The sequence below is a fragment of the Echeneis naucrates genome, chromosome 10, assembly GCF_900963305.1.
Source record: "Echeneis naucrates chromosome 10, fEcheNa1.1, whole genome shotgun sequence".
Classification (NCBI taxonomy): Eukaryota; Metazoa; Chordata; class Actinopteri; order Carangiformes; family Echeneidae; genus Echeneis; species Echeneis naucrates.
The window spans coordinates 17,907,338-17,928,632 of NC_042520.1; positions in this window are offsets into that span (position 1 = coordinate 17,907,338).

The window sequence follows — 21,295 nt, forward strand, 5'->3', positions numbered from 1 at the left end:
GGGTGCAGACATGCCTTTGTGTTCCCCACAATGCTGAGGCTGCACAGCAGATGACAGGATGCATTAGAGAATCCCTCGGTGACAGGCGACTGACCTAAACATGTGACCTGAGTGCTGCCCTAGTTTTCAGGGTGCCACATGAGATCAGAAACAATTCACTGGGCTTTGTTTTATTAGCGGCTCCAGATCAGCATGTCTTGCTGTTTAGGGAATGAACTATTACAGACATCCTATTTTCTTTTCTTTATTTATTTTTATTTTTTGCAGCAGTAACAACAGATTTCGGGCAACGTTGTTACCAGGGAAACTTGTTTTCCCACACGCAAGCTGACATCAGTGAGACATCAGTGGAACGCAGGGGGCAACTGAATATTCATGAAGGGCAGGGACCCATTTCAGACCAATGAACACTCCCTCCCTCTGCCTCACACACACACAAGCGCGAACACACTCACACACACACAGTCCAGTCACAAAATCATGCACACAAGAAGTGCAAGGACTTGTTCCATACCAGCAGCCACATACTCATCTCACGCCTCACTGCACTCATTCATATCAAAAGCGCATGCTCATTACATACAACAGCAGAACACACACACACACACACACACTCAGGGCTCAGAGAACTCATCTAACTTGACTTCTCTCATAGAGACATAGTAAACATTTGAACAATATCTCTTAGCAGCGTCTGCTTATGAATCCATTAGCTCAATAAGTGCATTTCTTGTTTCATTATAAAACGAAAACTTAAAAATGGCCTAAGGCAAAATCTGCCTTATGCAAAAGAAGATATGAGAAGAGACAGCTCTGCTTTAAGCAGATGGTTCCTAGCTGCATCTAACAGCTGGATTCATGTTTCTTGTTCATGCAGACATTGTTTGACATCCTGATTATTAAACAGGCCCATTTCAGTGCCGTCCTCCTCTGTCTTATTCTGATATTGGTATGCAGAGGCAGCCTCAAGATGAGGAGGAGTGGACGGTGCGATGAGAGGATAGACTTGGATGTGATGAGAGGCTGAGGGCAGTCAGTCAGTCTGGACGTTTGGCACAGAGACAGGAGATTCCATTTCCATGCCAATCTGCCTTGTCTCTTTCTGAATCAGACTTGACCTTCACAGGCTGATGACTCCAGAGGCCTGGGACCAAGAGACGCTTTCTGCCTCAAACCAGATACACACAAACTCACGCACACCAAGATATGTTACATTGGGAAGTATGCACGATGGGAAAAACATTCCCCCTCTGTGAGCTTGCATCTAAATTTGCACTCACGCACATGCAGTCTTAAGTATGCTCGTGCACAAAAGCTTAACCATTGGAAAAAAAAGAGCCCCTCCATTGATTTACTGTAAGGGAGTGATACAACGGATTGAAATGAGACCAGATCGTCTTCAGAGAGCCAACCCTCAGCGCAGATGGCTCTGTTTTTCATCTTCCTCTCATGAGATCTCATTTTGTGTGCTCTGTTCAACAATTTCTCTTTTTTCCACCATTTGAGTGTGTTTCCATAAAGCAACAGCAGAATCCAGTTGAAGAAAACAAATAATAAACAACAACAAATGGCTCTCCAGAGGTTCTTATGCTTCACACAGGTCTTACACCTCCCCCATCTTCTCTGTCAACAACTTCAACCACCCTCGGTCCAGGTATCCGGGCCCCATGCTGGCTGCCCCTACCCCCTCCCACCCCTGTGTTTAAAGCCAGACGAAAATAGACCTTTACAAGTCGTCTAGCGAAAGTGACTCCAGGCTCTCCTGTTAATTGACCACCTTTAATGAGTGTCAAAGTGAGGCAGTCATTAGGCCGGGGGTTGCTACGGGTCACCGCTGGGGTGAGACAGAAGGGGAAAAAAAGAGGGAGAAAAAGTAGTAAAATAGTAGGCAGTAAAATAGCTCAGATTCTTCGACTTGTCATGGGCTCTGGCGTGTTTTTGCTGTGTTTGTGTTTGTGTGTGAACAGTGTGATGAACAGTGTGCGTGGATTTGTTAATGTGCACAGCCTAAGGGCAGCACCTGTCCTGCTAAGAATCCATCACATAGAGCAGAAAGCAGCGGCCATATGGGTGGAAATTTTTGTATATATAATATTCTACATCCAGATCAGCTGTCCCTCATATCTCTACCAGGCTCATTCACTTTTCTGTCTTAGCAGCAGCTGGCCTCTTTTCCACAAACAAATCTAATAAGCAAGCCAAGGAAAATAGAAAAATGTTACTCAGTTTTTGCACAAGGCTGCTGGGCAGTCTGTCATCTCCCATCTCTCCTTATGATTTAGAAAGCCAGGGCGGTAAATGAGCACTATCATGTAGTCTGTCATAGCTGATAGGGAGGAGATCTCTGCTTTCATGTGTTTAAGATGATCATAAATACCTTTTTAAGGTGAGCATTTACTATTGATGACCTCATTTTAGAAGCATATTGCAAACAAACAAAATGTCCTTGTCCTTTATTTTGTGTGCTGCACAAACGCTCCTCAAGGGTACATGCTGACACACTCCTGTATGTGCGGGCACGTGCACACACACACACACCTAAAGCCCCTGTGTTATTGGATCAGAATGGAGTCCCACCACACATTTCCTCGGAGTATTGATTTAATCAACTGCGTATCATGTTGAGACCCGTATCATCTCATGCAACACACACCACCGGCAGCAAAAAGAAGCGATCCATCACCATTTAGCTGGACAGGCCCTTGTAGTCTAAACACAGAACCATTACGCATGGTTTAACATGGACACTTTGACCTCTGGGAGGTGACAAGGTCAATGACATCATTAGACAGAAGTCAGTCTGTGTGCCGGAGCAAGACTAATTGCTATCAGACCTCAATCACAGCTAATAAATGCTTAGATTTGTTTCGATATTCGTATTATCCACTCCTAATATCATGACAGACATGTTGTCGTTTCCACGCCAACACAGAGAGAAGCTAGTTTGCACCTCATTTTGGTTTGTTGCTACGGTAGCTCAGTAGATCCCTTTATCTGAAGACTCTGTTATTCTATTCAAAGGTAGCTAAGCTTACAAAATAGCTACAGGGTGATTTCCCACACACACCGATTCCCAGACTTGAAAATCACTTTCAAAGCAGGCTCTCCTCTTAAGATACTCTGAAGCCCCGGAGAGGAGCTTGAAAAAGTGACGCACAGGAACCTGAATTCTGAGTTCAACAGAAATATTGAGACTTTATTATCCATCTTGTAACCTGCAGTCTGTAGTTTATGTCTGCAGTGCAGGGCCTGGTGCTCGTCCTGCAGGCGCCACACACAGCCTCGCCCATTGGGCCTTTGTCAGCGACCTCACTGGACCATGAATGCATCAGACCACGCTGGAATGCCGGCAAATGGACGGTATCGACTAATCTAGGTGCTGAATGCATGCAAAGACACACACACACACACACACACACCTACACAAACACACACAAGCATAAGTAACTTGATCCAATGACACAGGAGCTGCCTCAGTGTGCGGCTAACTGCCTTATCTCCCTCTGGCCTCGCTCCGCTTTCCTCTCAACATTCTTTCAGGTATTTGGCCGAGACCTTTTCTCTTTGTCTGCCCTTTTCAAAGACCTGCTTTATGCTGGGAGCCCTCCAGCCGTCGTGCTGCAATCTACTCACTGCCTCTCTCCCTCTTGCTTTCTTTTCCTCTATCTCTTTCTTTCTGCTCACACTCCGCACTTTCTCTCTCTAACCCTCCCTCCTCACCTCCTCACCGTCTCTCACATTCTTCTGTCTTCCACTCTAATTTCCCTCCCACTATCCCCACTCGCAGATATAATGCCACCTGTGCTGCCTTCTAGAGAAGTCGGGTGAGGGTGTGTCAGGTGGGGTGGATTTGCAGTTCCCAGCCTATGACGCTCGGACTGAAGTGGACTGGGGTTAGACTAATGGGACCTGTGATCTGGTCTTTGTAATGCAGCAGAGGACAGCCTCCCTTGAGGAGACAGGTGAAGTGTTTCTGAATATATAAGGGGGAGGAATGCAATCAGTGTGCATCTGTGAAGGGCCATCCAGCATCTTCAAAAAGCACCTGACTAATCTGTCATGGGATAACTGACTGGTGATCACACTTCAGAAAGCAATTGCACCCTGCTACCTACACAGATGCTTCATCCCGAGATGCTCTATGGACTTTTTTTCCCTCATATATGAATACAAACAACACGATACCTGTGCAGCTTTTGGAAAGCTTTAGGACTAATCAGCTCTGACAAGTGGAACAAAACAATTTAATACAGGGCTGATTTCACATCTGAGCGGCTCGTCATTTACATAAGCTTTTCACAGTCTGCTCACTGAGCTGCGACAGGCATGTGGTGCACCCAGAGAGACCAGAAGGCTGCTCCAAATATTCCTTCTTTATTTGACCTCACCAAGGAGAAGGCTATACATGTGCCTCCGCATGCAACGCCTCATTAAGATACACATGTGCAGACCTTAGCCCAGTAGTCGCCTTGTTTCCATCACGCAGACACTAATACATGCACACATACACACACCCGTGCACACACACACTTTTAGTGTCCCATGGTTAGCAGAGAGTGGAAGCAGTGGCGCATCTCTGTGCTGACTTAATGTCTCTTAACAGTTTTGCTCCAGGACCTGGGCTTTGCCGGAGCTGAGCTAAAGCCAAAACTGGGCTTGATCATCTGTGACGGCAAGAAAAACCTGAGGCAAAGTGTGTGTGTGTGTGTGTGTGTGAGAGAGAGAGAGAGGGAGATGTGTCCCCTCCCTATCTCTCGCTACCCTGTCCTCTCATTTTCTCTGTTTCACTCTCCATGTTGCTGCATGTGTGTGCATGAAGTGTGTGCAGATGCGCACAAGACACTTTGCTGGTGGGAGCTACAGGGGACAGAAACACTAGGCTGAATTACCCTGGACAAAGCCACTGACAGAGGCAATAAAGTGACAATAGAATATTTACAGCCCAGAGAGCTGATTCACTCTACTGCCTAATATGCAGCACATCAATATGGAGAACGCTTGTAGCACACTGCAGTGCATTGCGATGAAATTAGCCTGGCGTACAATCTTGCAGACATACACACACACACACACACACACACACATAGAAACAACCACAAACTGGTGCTGACTTGAAAGCAAACGGGGAAGAATTGGGAGCAGAGCGGGCTGGGGGAAATAACTGCTGCTCTGCTTGAAAAGTTCCCTCTCAGCACTGAGGAGAATAGATTGCTGTGTCTCCTCGCAGAGCTCTACCTCTCAGGTGGCCTACAGGACATTAAGTCACCTTGTCATTTAATATCAGACGTAGTTGAACGGCACTACCTTACGAATGTTTATGCTCCTGGGGATTGTTGGCATAATTACCCGTGCATATGCGTGTGTGTGTGCATGCTCATGTACGTTTGGAAATGATTTGAAGTTGTACCCCAAAGGCCCCTGGGTTACCCCATTGCACCAGAGCTCCTCAGAAAAATCTGCATCAGATCACACAAACATGTCATTCAGTTTGCTAACTTTCCTCCCCAACCACTAACCGCTGGTCCGTTCCCCATATTCACAGCCAGTTAGATCATGCTCACATGCACGACAGACCTCTCTCGTCCTGTCTCAGTTTCACAGTCCAGAGCTGTCGAAATGGCCAACATATGTTTGGAAAATGAATGTGCTATGCTGAGGTCAAGCAGTAACGCAGTGCACAGCTCTGGGCTCATTTAGTTAAGTATGGACCACTGCGTATACTTAGCTTGATTATGAAACTCTCCACTGTTGCACTATGCTGCTTTTTGAATCTTTTATATCATTCATAATTCACCAGCTCAGGAAAATTAAGAGCACTTACAATGGTTGTAATTTGAGAGAATAAACAAGTCGGCAGAGTGCTGCATGTTGACAGTGATGTATTTACATAGCGCTGATTAGAAATGTACAAATTGTTATGTAAGATGCATTAGAGAGAAGTAGAGACTGATATATTGCAGGCTGGCAGTGAACACTAAAGTGTTGAAAGACACTGAGCTCTAATCCTGGAATGTAGCCTCTATGAAATTTCCCCCAATGTTTGACATTGAACATTATATTAAAAGATCTAGGGAGAGGATCGGCAGTCTTTATGTCGTGGTGCATGTGCATGTTCGAAACCTTGACTTCCTGTTGTGATTTTTCAGTTCAACATGGGGTTAATGGTTATTGCAGCAAAAATCACCCATTAAAATCGAGCACAATTCTGAACAAACTGCAAAGCAATTGGGAAAAAAATGGTCAGATTTCCTCAGAGTATTTTAAAATCACAAGAGAAGTCACCCAGAAAGCAATGTTGTCACAAAAAGTAGACTAATTACCAAATAGCTGTAGTACCTAAAGCCAGCCAGATCTCAACCATACATCAGCAGTAAAACACATGAGTCATTTGGAAAAATGATGAAAGCTATACGATGTGAGGGGGGGGCGGGGTTATATCAGGAAGCAATGGAGGGGGGTTATTTTCGATTTATCTTGAAGGGAAATTACAAAAGCTCTTGGACCTGTCAGACAAACAGAAATCAGTGATGTATGATAATGTATGCTGTATATTTAAAGTTAAAGCTTAATATTCAATGTTTTGTGCGTTGATACATATCCCTCCATGAAGCCACATATGGAGCATCATTAATGTGTGCATTTATCTGTAAAGAAACTGGGTTAAATTAGGCAAGCCCATCTCGTCTTCAGTTACAGTGACAGATGTTTGGGGTATGTGTGTGGCAAACCATGCAATGCACTTTTCAGACATCCTCCTTGACAGCAGTGGTTGAAAAATAGATAGAACATCTTAGTAAGACAAATTAAGACTGGTTGTGTCATGTTAATAATTCGCAACAAATGGTGCTTGGCGAAATTATTCATCTTGGATAAGAAATAAAATTAAAGATTTAATCATCCTGATATATCATAACTTTCTGGAACTGCCTGCGAGTTTATCATTTAGATTCATGACATATTGAGGTAAGTTTGTTCCCACGAACGGCGCAGCAAGCAAAAGTAAAAGTTGTCGGGTTTATAGCAACAACTGACGCAAACCGGTGAGTAATACCAGATCCACTGTGAGATGCTAAACTTTCTCCTCAAAGCCGACTGGGAGCAGGAGCAGAGCTGCAGAGACGTGGATATTGACCAACAACAGACAACACATGAAAGGGTCCAGCCTGTCTGCTGTCCTTCATTAGGACTTGTCCGGGATGCAGCTGGATGTACTTACCTTTAATAGTGCTGATAATTAGCCCTGCCATTCGACGTTCTCCTGACATAAACACACTGCCACTCACACATGTATGCACAACCCGGACACACACACACACACCACAGAGTTTATAACTTGGAAAGGAATCATTATTAGGGATAATTTGAAAGCAATTTTGAGGCTCACCTATTACCTCTGTTTTGGTTCCTCCTGGTCATTAGCAGAGCTGTCAGGAAGATTGAATATTACACATTTAGAGGGGGGTCTCTGACTCCAGGTGTCAGGAGAGGTTAGGTAGAGCAAATGCAATGACAGACCATCATGCATAGAACCATGGCCTATCCCCTGACCTGCCCCTACATTTGTGTTTCTTGTTGAAAAATTTGTTTAGTTAATCATTTTGCCAGTTTGTTTATTTATCACCATTTGGGGGACATTGTGGAGAGGTCTGATATCCATCTGAGATAATGCCGAGCTTTGATTGGTTAAGCCACTTGTGCCAGAGGTGTACTGGAGGAAGTTAAGCACGTCTCAACATTTTTTTTTTCTTTACTGCGAAAGATTAATCACTGTTTCAGGAAATGCGCTGGTGATGCTGTGGAATATCAATAAAGGGTCCAATTATGAATTTGAGGTGCGGCCATTGTCTGTGGAAGCCTTCCTCTTTGCTGGATTAATTATGAGGCTGCCTTTTACCTGCTGATTTTATTAAACCTTTTCATGTCTCGGATTCCATCTATTCTTTGGCCATTAATATGCAGATCAAAAAAGACAGATTTTCCCTGGCAAACAGCGAGGTCATGCTTCAAATTAGCATATTACTAATCTACATAAAATTGCTCCAAAGACACAATCTTGTTAGAGTTGCAGCTCTGGGTGCAGTTTCACGTCGACTCGACCGTGACAAGGTTGAGTGGGCTTGTTATTCTAAATGTAACACTATTAACTTTACACTGGTACATTCCATGGTATATGCTTGCATAAATGGCACTGCGCTCATGGTCTGCGATTTACAACCCATGTATTGGATATCAGTCCATTTTAAACTTCACTCACTCAACTGTTTCAGCTTAGGGTAAAGAGGGAAACTGAAAGACATAGACATAGTCAAAGTCTGTGCCAGAGTCCGAGGGCTTATTGCGAGACAGTAGTAGAACAGGCAAGCCTAGACCTATGAATAATCTGCCTGAGTGTTGTTGATATTTACAAGCTGAATGCAAATGTCATCGTCTCAATAGATCGTCTCTTTCCCCTTGTGCCTGGTTCTTGGGTCTGTTTTGTATTCTCCCAGCACTTTAAGGTAAAGCCAGAGAAAATTAAATCATGAAATCATTACTGAGAAAGGTCAGAACATAAATATTTCATAATCTGATATTTTCTGTGTAAGACAGAGTATATGCATGGTGACGTTAAGGCCGTGAGAATCCAGAAATACCACACTACTGTGTCTTTATCCTAGCTAAGCAAGTTCATACTGTGACGGCAAGAAAATCACTGGCAAACATTTTTGCTGAATGTCCACACTTGGGCCAGAGTCTGGACTATGACAAATGAGAAACAAGAGCTGTTGAAATTCTTTTTACTCTTCGCTCCAGCTGTCTTGCATAAGTTAATTCTTTTCACCACTTGAGGCGGATCAATAAGGTTCCATACCTGCTGGTCCGACTAATAAAACGGTTGGGTAACCCAAGTCTCCACAGCGTGTCCTGGGGTGCTGAGGCCCACAAGTCTGTGTGCTCTGGCTCCCCACACCCTTCCCTTTCTTAATGATCAGGATTAGAGAGGCTGGGGCCTCTACTGTAGGAGGAAGCAGCTGCTTCCATGCTCATTATAACCTCACAACTCCATAGAGTGGCAACAGCTGGAACACACGTTTCAGAGGGAGAGAGCTGGGATACTAAGAAGATCTCATATGGCAATATGCATTCCACAATGAGCAGTGAGCTGCAGCGCTGTGGCATCGCATGACAAGCAGATGACAAGGAAAACAGAAGTGAACTGACTGATGCATTAACCAAATCATCTGTAATTTGATGTTATCAGCCGGTGTCTTCTGATCGGAAGTGGTCCTCATCTTTCCATTACTTTCATGTCACCACATGATTGCCAAAATTTCTGCGTAGATGAAGAGATGGATTAGTGGCAAAATAACAATAGAGTGTCATCTAATAGAGCATTTTAATCAAGGCCAGTAGTATAGTTAAATGGCAACTGTTATCTCTGCTTGCCTATATCTGCTGCTCATGATAATAACAAGATGAGCTGGCTAATGAAAGGGAAGGTGGTGTACACTGATAAGACTGCCAAGCCACAGTCCAGACTCAAATATTACTTTAATGACTTGATCATCCTCTGCATTTCTAATGGGACAGTGCTTGGCTGCACAGGGTTGATAAAATGGCTACAGAGTGCAAAAGTGACAGGCCATTTGCTAAACATAAAATCTCATGGCTATACCTGCAGTGAAACACAGACATAGTAGAAATACAGCTACAGTGGCAGAGTCTGAATGAGCGTCAGTGTGACAGGGTTAGACAGTTAACAATAATGTTTAGGGTCTGAATGGCTGCAGCGTCATCTCTCAATATGTCCTAAAAACCTTTAGAAATTCAGTTTGCTCTTATTTCAGTTCTGTGAGAGCATCTTTGTCTTCCACACCTCCCTCCCCCCGCTGTGAAAATGTGAAATATCCCTGCTGGCGTCCAAGGCCAAGGCTAAGGCTGAGGTGAGACGGACTATGGAAATTACCCAACGCTTTGCCTTCTATAATTTTCCACTAATTGTCTGAAGGCTCTGCATTCAGGTGTGGAATAATACTGACTGGGTGGCGTATTGAAATTCCACTTCTCTGCTCCCTCAGGTCACATTCACAATATCCAGCTCCAAAGAGCTGTGAATCCAGGGTTTAGCCTTCTGCATGAGGTAATGAAGAGCCATGTGCATTCGGAAGAGTTCCTTCTCCACCACAATGAGGCAGTGGCACCTTTGGGCTTATTATCGCAGCACTGCTGTGACAGGTACAGACGCCTCACACCCAGACACCCTGAACTTTCATTACAGAGCTACTCTGGCGGAGGTGCTGGAACCATAACAAGGACTTTTATGTTCCTACGTTCATTCTATCATTCCTGTGATAGAGCCCCAATAATAGAATGAGACAGGAAGAGAAGAGAAGAGAAAAGAAGAGTAAATAATGAAACAGGAACAATAAGAGATGATAATGGCAAATAAGCAAGACAATGAGAAAAGGCAGAAAAAAGAAAGGACTTTGCATGATAAAGTGGAGCATAACAAAAGCTCCACAGCAGGCCTAAAGCGACTCCTTAGCAAACCTCCTCTCTATTATAACCCTGCTATTGAATGTATGGACACCATGTGGGTATGAATACATGCCATACCGCTAACTCCCCCATGACGACTAATGAAGTTGACACAGGCCTTTCAACTATTCATGACTTGAGGCCTGAATTATTTGTTAGGTTGATGTAAGCAGACAAACTATGTTTCCAGCGATCAAGCCTTAAAAAAAAAAAAAAAAACTGTCCTCCTCTGTGGGAATCTTCTGACTAGGCATGCCTTTGATTTCAGAAGCACTGTCTCTGTTTCCTACATCAGCCTCTCACAGTTTACAGCAGCTCCTTGGGGTGGATGCTTTGTGCAGCTGTGGGCATGTGAGAGAGAGCGATGGAGAGACAGAAGAAAAGAGAGGGAAGAGCCTGAGCTAAACCTCATTATGCGTCTTGCTTACAGGCGTTGTGTGGATATTCTATTAGCCATATCTAAAGTGTAATTGTACCATTGGGGGGGACAGTGTTGTCGGGGTGCCAAGCTTTCTCTCAGCGACTAGCGAAGTGTGGTAATCTCACACACCATCTCATTACAGTTTAAACCCCCAGCAGCTGCTCGCATTAGACTTTTATTACACGCTGCCGCTCACAGCTGTGCTGGCATAGCCCAGGACAGGATGGTGAGAGACGGGAACAAAGACAGACAGACACAGGGATTCCAGCACAACATTTGGCTCCCATCAAAAAGTGGAAATATCGAAGCAGAGGGCTGTAATGACCCTAACAGCCTCTCAGTGTGATAACTTCGTGGCCCCCTCTACGCCGGACCCTAAACCGAGGCCAAGGACAGTTGCACAGATGGACCAAGTCAAACTCAGTCAGATTGGGATTCTATCAAATCTGCCAGAGCAGTGGTCATGCAAACGCTTCATGCAGGGCCAGCTTTCATAAGCATTTGTCTCATTCTGAGAGCAGGGGGTGGTGGTCCTCTGTTATCTCAACGATCACATCTGTTTTACACAGCTGTAAATGAGTGTGCAGGCCTGTGTGTGTGTGTGTGTGTGTGCAGTGCATGCGTTTGTCTGTAAGCATCTGTTGAGGCAACAATAAACACAAGGACATATATAACCATGCAACAAAAACGACATATAATTTAACAATATACTATAATTTGTCTGGATGTTGGGTCATGGCCCAGAGCTTCAGGCCTTAGTCTGACACAGCCACCAAAGAGAATCTTTAAAATGTTATGGTTTGCGTATTGAATTTCACAAGGTACCTGTTGACAACATGAAGGTTGTGATTTAAAACCAAAACACTGGTGGTGAAGCAATTTAAGTTGATATGACGTGTAATGAGGAATGGAAAGGAGCTCCTTCATTAGAACAAAGTGTTAGCGGTTAGATGTAACTTTCTTTAAGTCTTCTGTCTTTAATTAACTGTAAACCCACACCAAGATTTGACAAACCACAGATTTGCACAAACAATATTGACAACATTAACTCATTGTCCTGCAGCCCTGCTTGTAGGGATTATGTTATGAGTTTTGAATTGTTTATAAGTAAAATGCAAAAAAAAAAAAAAAAAAGGAACAAATTAGTTTAAAACTGAATTACCACATAATCCTGAATGAAATGGAAAGAAATGAGATGATGATTGATATGTAAATTAGAATAGACCAAGAATATCAAACTTTAATTAAACAAAACTTTTTTTAAATATTATATGTGAGGAGAGGAAAGAAAGTTTGAGCTCGAAGAAGCTGTTTTAGAGAGAGCCAAAGAGAGAGAGAGAATGAGACGAGAGAGTTCATTTTTTTGTATGCCCAGAAAGACGCGGTGCTTTCAGGCTGGTGTATATAGACTGAGCCAGTTTACTTAAGAAAATGATTCTCTTGATAAGAAAGGATTTAGACTAGACAGCTGGCCAGGTGACAAGGAGAATGATATACACCCCCGGCTGTGTATATTTTGTGTTGTCTGAATATACCATACAGGAGGAATAATATAATATTCACAGTATAATGCAATGCAATCCAGTGCAGCAGCACAAACGCATATATACACTGACAACATTCAGATGATTGTAGAGCATATATATTTAAATCACCTGCATTTTGTTCCGCACAATAAACACAGAACATTACAAGCTTCACACTAATTTTAGCAGTGGTTAAACCAAAAGCTGAATTTTCCAGCTGTTCGTGTTATTGTGTGCATCACCTGATTTCCTCTGTGCATAGATATCCTGTGCTCGCTGCTTGTGCGCACATTCTGTGTCTCACCTTGACTTCAGTGTAAATGCGCCGTATAGTTGCAGAGGACACTGGGATACAGAGCCCAGCTGGGGAGGGAGATGAAGCACAGCTGGTGATAATTAAACCCAGCACTGTCTCTATGAAGGGGACGGGCGGCCGTGCTGGCCTCATGTCCCCTAGACAGAGCAGCTTGGACTGGGTCTGACTACACCACAGTCTCCCTTCACTGTGTTCCCAGATCAGAGGAAAAAGGCACAAACCCGACTGCGACTCAGCAGTGGAAATATGTCTGGATGAAAACCCAAAGACACAGCTTGACACCGTTGGTATTTCCCTGTACTTTGTGATGCCACTCATTTGCAGTAGTAGACAATGCGATGAGCGAAGACATCTGAAAAGATAATTGGCCAGACCACTGATGATTCGGAGGTTAAATGTTGTAGACCTGGCCAACTTTATCAGCTCTAAATTTTCCTTGGCTCTGGTATGAAACGTGGAAGCTGGCCATATCACAGCCGGGCCTGCCCACATCAAGCTGGGGCTGGAGTTTGTCTAATATGAGGAATGCTTTTTTTCTGTTTCTCTTCCACAAGGCTGATTAATTTACAATGGCACCTCACTCTGTCTCCGCTGCGCTGGTTCTGTATCATTGGAAATGAAAAGGTTTACTTTGGATGTTGTGTTAGAAAGTGAAACCATCGCCAGATCACCCAAATATCTTTCTGAAAAGCTACACAGCTTGCCAACTCAAACAGCTTTACATTGAATGGATTGACCTGTCCTACATTTTAAAAGCCTGTGCTTGGTGCGATGATAAAACTGCACTTTCCAAGAACCGTCAAACTCCTTGCTTTTGCCAAAACTGCAGAGGTGAATGACCTTGTGCACAAAAATTGCTGTGTGATTAATCAGGAAAAGCCTGAGAGGAACGCACTGCTGGCTGTTCCTGCACTTATAGCCACTGTTTTCACTCCCACTGTTTGTTTGAATAAGTTTGACTGCCGAACGGAACCATTGGATTACGAAGGCATTGAGCTGACTCATTAATGATGCTCTTAATAGCATCCTCCATCATGGTGGAATCACTGTTGTTGCACAAGCAGTCAATATGGCAGCCATTTCACTGCCTTTATTAAGTTACACTTTACTGGTCTGTAAAATTTGACTGCAGACATTTGATTCGCCACTTCATGATAGCTGTGTTTGAAATATGGGCAACATGGAGCATGGAGGGGTGTCTATCTTGCTCGACAACATGAGCCTTTCTTGCACTATCCAAGTTGAAAATAATATCTCTCTGGTCTCTCTTTGCGTGCTCTTTACTTGAATTAGTGCAGCCTTCACCTGCGTATCTTTGTCTCCAGCACCATAAAACAAAAACACAAAAAAAGAAACAGGCCAGTGGGAGATCATTAGCTGCAGTTAGCTCAGTTATTTTTCTGATCGGAGCCTCGATGCTTAGCTTCAGAATGTGTAATATGTCTTCATTACAGAAATCATTATCATGTATCTTGAGTAATGGAGAACCCAACTGCACCAATTCTGAGTAAAACAGCTACAGGATTTTTGATTAAATCCTGAGGTACAGCCTTTAGATTAAATGAGCTTCATTGGCAGCGATATTAGCATTTATTGCCTGAGCTTTCAGAAGAAATGGTATTTTAACAAAGCCAAGCTCCTTTTTTCCGGAGTGAGCATTTCCATGACAAGTATGGATCTCGCAGGAAAATGCGTCAGTGACTCTGCTGTAAACAGCTCAGTACAGGCAGACACGTGTGCACACCGTGATCAGTCAGGCGTGTGTTGCAAAATAGACTCTGGATGCATTATCAAACGGATTAGGAGCAAAACTGACAAAGCCTGTAAGCAGAGCAGCTCACAAACGAGTCATCTGTTTGTTCATTTGGCCTTTAAATTTACTCCAGTCTCTGCAGGCAACAGAGAATGAGAATGACACTCATTTCATATCAGGTAACGATAGAGATTAGCAAACATCCTCTCCCGCTTCAGTTGCAATCACAGTACACAGATAACAGGCACTCTCTGCCTCAGTTGTGTACATGCACAGTGCAAAGCAAACAATTTCAGCACAATCTAATGTCTATGAAAGGATCATTAAACTGAGGCCTTATAAATGCTGCTAAGCATAATGGATGGGTGATTGCCTCCCTGGTCCTCTTCCTGCCTCAATGGAGACAAGTTGTTTCTGCGATCCTTCATGCGTTGTGACGTCTCCTCAGGGTTCATGTGGGTAGGGAACTCACTCCACCCCTCGAATCCATCAGGCTTTTAGAGGGAGGAGGGGGCTCGCCACAGCTTGTTAGAGTAACACGTATGACCATGTAGGAGCCCTAATGAGCAGAGAGCTAGCTGGGAGAACTGTGTCTGGACGACAGAGAACATAAATCTCCTGTCCTGCTCTGTGCCCTAGGGACTGCAAGAACTCCAAAACTGTGCAGGTCTGTGTGAATCTACAGAATGTACGTGTATTTGTGCGTACGTAGGGATGTGCGTACATGCAAACACACACATAATGCAGATGACTATAGCAGTATCCTCCTGGGAGCCTCATCTACCATTGCTGAAAGAAGCAGGTTGTTTGAATTACGATCTAACAATACTGTTTCACTCCCACTCTATAAATGAATGCAATTCTGGCATATCTATCATTAACACAGGAGTCGCAGTCAGCTTACTTCTTTTTACTTGGAATGGGATTTGAAAATCAATCCAGCCATACTCTGCTTTGCAAACACCACCCTGCAGGTCATGATAATTTCTCTGTGTTTTCTGATTCCCTGTACATAAACTGCAGTCTGTGGCATTGATCGGATTTAATGTGTCTCACTCACTTCCGCTCTCAGAGAGCCCTGTCTGTCTCCTGTGCTTATCTTCTGCTGTACAACGGTGATATTGAGTAACACTCGTAGTCATCTTTCGGAGACATGCCTTCCTTCACCTTGCAAGGTGAATGACTGCGGTGTAAGTTGTGTAATGAAGATATGAAATTCCATTAAAGTATTGATTTGAGGGTGAGGTTTACCTCTTCTTCTGTGGCATACGAGCTTGTGGGTGCCTTTAAATAAAATTGTGTGTTCATGTCTCGGTGGTGTCTGCGTTACAGTGAGAGAGAGTATGGAGACAACGTGCTTGCATATGTGCCACAGCAGGAATGTGTACCACAGTGTGTGTGTGAGAGAGAGAGACAGTGTATGTGTGAATTATATAGCCCTGGGGAGCTGCTATGGTCATATTTTAATAACTCTCAGTGTGTTGGATTATGTACTGTGGACTTGTAATATCACACCATAAGGGCAAAGCCCTAACAGACTCTCCCTTAGCTGGCCCTTAACAGAAAAAAATACATATCAGGGGACTTGCCAAAACATTGTTTTCGGTTTTGCAGCACTTGTGAAAATGTGAGCTCCCACATGATTCCAGTTCAAAGGTATGCCTACGTCTTTTTGTCTGCCTCAGCACACGGTGCTCTCTCTCCTGGCTACAATGAACAGAGCTCCAGGTTTAATAGGCCTTAAGTAGCACACCCCTTTACTGCCTTTGAAGAGCAAACACTCTTCTCTCGTGCACATGAACACACACACACGCACATACATATATACACACATACACGCATTGCTGTGTGAGCAATAAAAAACAGTGGTACGGTGGCTACTTCTCTCACTGACACATCAAAAGGGGTGCTGAAGGGAGTAATGTGTGGAATGATGTGTGTAGACCAAGGCCGGGATGCCATTCATGGTTGTAACGTTGTGGTTTTAACTGCCGGAGGAGGCTTTGAGGCTGGTAAGTTCCATGCAGTGATTTTAACACATGGCCCGCTGCAAGTGTTGTTTGTGTATTTTAAAAAATAGGAATTTGCTTTAGTGACTTTGTTTTTACCTGGGCAAAGTGCAGTGAACATAATTATATGACAGCGGTCAGGTGCTAAAAGAGTGGCAGCAATATCGCTCCTCATCATTAAAGCCTCATAGCTCACTCTATAAAGCAATAAAGACCGAATGCCGCAGTGACACACATCCATGTCATGCTTTGAGAGAAAGAAAGTGAAACTGTGGGTGCACACACAGCATGGGTCCATCTGTGTGGGTGTGTCCTTGCATGTAAGCACATATGCATGTTCACATGTCTGACTGTGAGCTATTGTATAACTCAGACAACTGGAGGAGAAGGGGAAAGTTACAATTAGTCCAATGCCGAAAGCATAGCCCCATGCCATAAGGCATGTTTACACTTTAGTCACGCAGTAATTACATATGTCGTCTTTTGTTTTCTATTTCTCATAAAATGGGAAACATAATGAGGGAAAAGGCTAATTAGAAGGGAAAAAAGATACTACATGGTGCTCTTTTTGTCTTCAAGCTCATTTAGGCCTCAGAGAACATCTATGGGATTTGAAATGGAAGGAGAGGAGCGGAAGAGAGGACTGTAAACAGGGGCGCTGCTTCTCCAGATGGAAAACTTCTGCTAAGCTGTAATGAGAATTCCTAATGACGCAAATGAGCTTGATGGAGCGAGACATGGCAGCGCCTTCATTCAGGAATATAAAACAACAACAGCAAAAAAGGCTATTATAACTTTTTTTTCTCCATTTTTTTCTTATTCTCTAGCATATCAATCTTCAACTGTAAGTGGGAGAGAAATGTCTTCATTAATCTTTGAGGGAATATGTTTCATTGCTTTTCCAGTTCCCTTTCTTTTCTTTTTTTTTTTTTCTTTTTTTTCTACAGCCGTGCCCAATCGGGACAGTCCTTGAAAAGGCAAGTACAAATGATAAAAAAACAAAGAATAGGATTGGCTGCTGCTAATGGGTCTGTTTTCAACAGCTGCATTAATAATCCTGTTTGATTTCCTTCTCCTAAGTGAAGCTGTCAGTCCATGTGTCCAGTGTGCTATGTTTAGGATGTCTAAAAGAGTTGTGTTTTCTGGCACTGACTGATAATAAATGCTAAAGGGGGTGACCCTTCATAACCCCCCCACCCCCCACCCTGTGTTGCTCCACAGCCATTCTCAAAACAGACCGAGAAATTCTCCTGAGCTGAGGGTCAAGAATCCATCAGCAGGGTTTTTACAATAACATGCATCTCCATACTGGCTTTGTGAGAACCAGGCCTGAGGGAAAAGAGGAAACCTGCCTTTAGTTGGGACTGACCTCCTCTTGAAACATCATAGTGGAAAAGTATCATTTTCAATTGGATCTATGTTGTGTTAAATAAGGTTAAAATACTTGTACCTCTCTGGGGCTGGTTCTTTACATATGCAAATGTGAGATTATGGAATTGTCTGCTTTCATTTCCATAATGTGAATCACGAATGTGCCTTAGATTTGCTTGGTCGATTTGCGGCTATGCTCAGAAACCAAATCTGTATTTTACACAGGAAAAAGGAACAAAGATTTGAGTTCTGTAAGGAACCCCAGATAACACACCACCAGATGCAATGGTCTGCACACATGTATGCACAGAGACAAGCACTTTTCATAGAGCAGAGTCCTATCATTGTGGATTACTTTACCATGACTGTTTTGATGAAAATGTATTGCCTTGTCCTTGCAAATGTGGCACAGCATTTGATATGATTGTACGGACTCGGTAATACTCTCCACCGTGAATGCAACGGACTAAAGACGCTATTCGACTGATGAAACAATAGAAGAGGAGGTGGAGGGGGGACATTCTTTTGCAGAGTCTGCATTATTGGATTTGGATCGTAACATGGTAGTATCAGGTTAGGGTGAGTGGTTTCTGTGAATATCACGTTGGAATCACAATAGACAAGGGCCGATTGTTATTGCACCGCACTTCCATTAATTATTCAATCATTTGACCCGTGACATGATTTCCTGTAAAACAATTTGATCCTCTGAGGGCTCATAGAGATATTTGAAATCTAGGAGTGTGTGTGGTGGCTGTATGTGTGTACATGGGTCTGTCTTGACCTTCCCCAGGATGACACAGAATTGATGCCTGAGGCTACAAGTACAATATTTAGAGGGGAGGAGAGGTGAGGAAAGGAGGGGAAAGGGAGAGACAAGATATCAGAAAGTGTGAATACCACAGCTGAACTGTGCTGCAGTGTCTCCCAAACCAAACCTGTGCGTGCCCCAAGGGTGCTCCAAGAAGCATACTACAGAAGTGGAAGGCCTTACACAAAACTATGCACTTAAAACCAAGCAGCACTTTGAGAGCACACACAGAACATCAGATCAATGTATGTAGAGTACATTAAATAATAAGTGAGTGGAAACTAAACCCCGGTAATATTATAATATATTGTTTTAGGGATCACTACTGACAGGAAACGTTGCCATTCCAGCTCCGGCCTCTAAGACAAAGACTCACATACCCGTAGGACGCAGACAAATGGAGAGGGACACAAATGCATGCACAGACACACTAGATAATACCACACTGTTGTGCGCAGCCGCACAAAATAACACTGCGCTGATGTGCTTGCACAAAAAAAAAAAAAAAAAAAAGGGGGGGGGGGGGGGGGGGGGGGGGACAAAAAGCAAGGGTGCCATCTATCAGACTGCAGAGTGGAGCCTCAGAAGAAGAAATCTGTCCTGTGATGGCTGTAAATGAGGACTGTGGTGGCACTGTCACATTGTGTTTGGCTGAGACACAATAAGGGGCTTCAAGTGGTGGTGGGCATGGACACTGTGTACAGATATAATGAACTTGGGAGATAGCTGTGGCATGGGCAGACGCTGTGATTCTGCCACAGCTAGTGGTGCACCTACTGCTGGAAAAAGAAAAGAAAAAATAAGGGGGCGGGGGAGAAGAAGGTGGGAGAGAAGAGGAAGTAAATTGAGTGCAGAGAAGAAGAGATTGAGGAAGAAGCAAAGACAATGATCAAGACGGAAAAAACATACAGAGAATGAAAGACAGAGAGGCAGGAGGAAGGCATAAGCAGCCCTGCAGAAACACACGAAGCTAATCGCCATTGGATTGGTGGGCCAACCCTGGTGTTACACCAGAAGAATATTTACTCTAATTAGAGCCAGCTAATGTGTCTCCAGGTATAAAGGCGACTGGCCCTTTCCTGAGAATAATTAGAAACACAGAGCATGTATTGTCCAGGAAAGCAGTGCAGCGCTGCCTTTGTACACCATTAACAGTTCACTGACAACAAAGCATTAGAGCTAATAGAATGTAATGTGGTCTCCTCATCCATCCGTTTGTTGAAATGGTCATTAGGGCAACGCAGAATAATTCCTTCCTTCTGCCCTTCAACCCAAAAACTCAATGGCTCCTCCCAACTCCCAAGTGGTCCTCTGCAATCTTTTTCTGAAGTCCTGCCTCCATTTTCCTCTCATTCTCCCCTGACAGAAAATTTTCTCTCGTCTCTGTCCTCCACATTGAGATGATAAACATGTTTTCATGGCGCGTTACAATCACCAGTCTTCATAAAACACGCGAAATCCTCTGTAAAAGAATTAATTCTGCTTTGGAGAGACAGAGCCAAATGTATAGATTTACAATTCCACACTCAAGTTCCCCACCATGTTTTAATGCATCATAAACACTTGGTGTTTTTTGGTCTCTGTTCCAATAAAAACAGAGCGCGGGGGTGTAATATCTGGAGCTGGGGGAAATTAAAGCTGAAGTTCCTCTCCTCCTCAGTGCACTCTCAGCGCGCACACACACACACACAAACACACACACACGTACATTTGGAAATACAGATACACACATGGCTAATCAGCAGCCCAGTGAGAAATCTAAGACCACATCTACACCCAGTGGAAGGAACCTGATACAACCACATCCCCCCCGCCCACCCTACCCCCAATCCCACATTCCCTCTTTTTCTCTTAATCATCAACATACACACACACACAACCTGCTGCTAAATTAGGCAGTTAGTTCTGTGTGATTAGCTAAAGTTAATGAAGACTGAAAGTGATCTCAAACAAGGTAACTGTAGAGGGGAAATCTTGACATGAAAACATGAAGACTACATTAGAAAACCAGCGGACATTCCTTTTTTCTTCTTTCCATTTCTGCTTCTGCTGCTATTTCCAAAAGTCCTTCCAGTGTGCGGTGACAAACATAACCCGTCTGACTGGTGGAAAAATAAATCATACTTTCAAGTGAAGACAAATGCCTTATCCGTTGGGAGTAGCCTCCGGCTATAGTCATAATGGCCTCCCCCTCTCTCTCTCTTTTCCTCTTGCCTCTCTTTCTTTTCTCCAGGCAGGGAGTTTCCCTGGACTAGCTTTAAATGTCCAACCCAAACGAGCCTTACACAGCACAAAGTGCAGATCATGAGCAAAGTGGTTATTCCTGTTTAAGGGATTTATTTTATGAAAAACTCACAGATGGTGAAAAGCACTTTAAACCCTGGGCCGAAACTGCTGCTCAGCTGCAATTGAGCAGACGGGACAAAAACAAATTCGTCACATCTTTGACTCTCAAAACATAGTCATGATCAACACATGGCATAAGATCATTGTTCATGTCTGATCTTGTGTCAAAGCCATAAAATCATGGATTTCCTCACGCTGCAATCCCTGTGCTGTGTGCTGTGCCC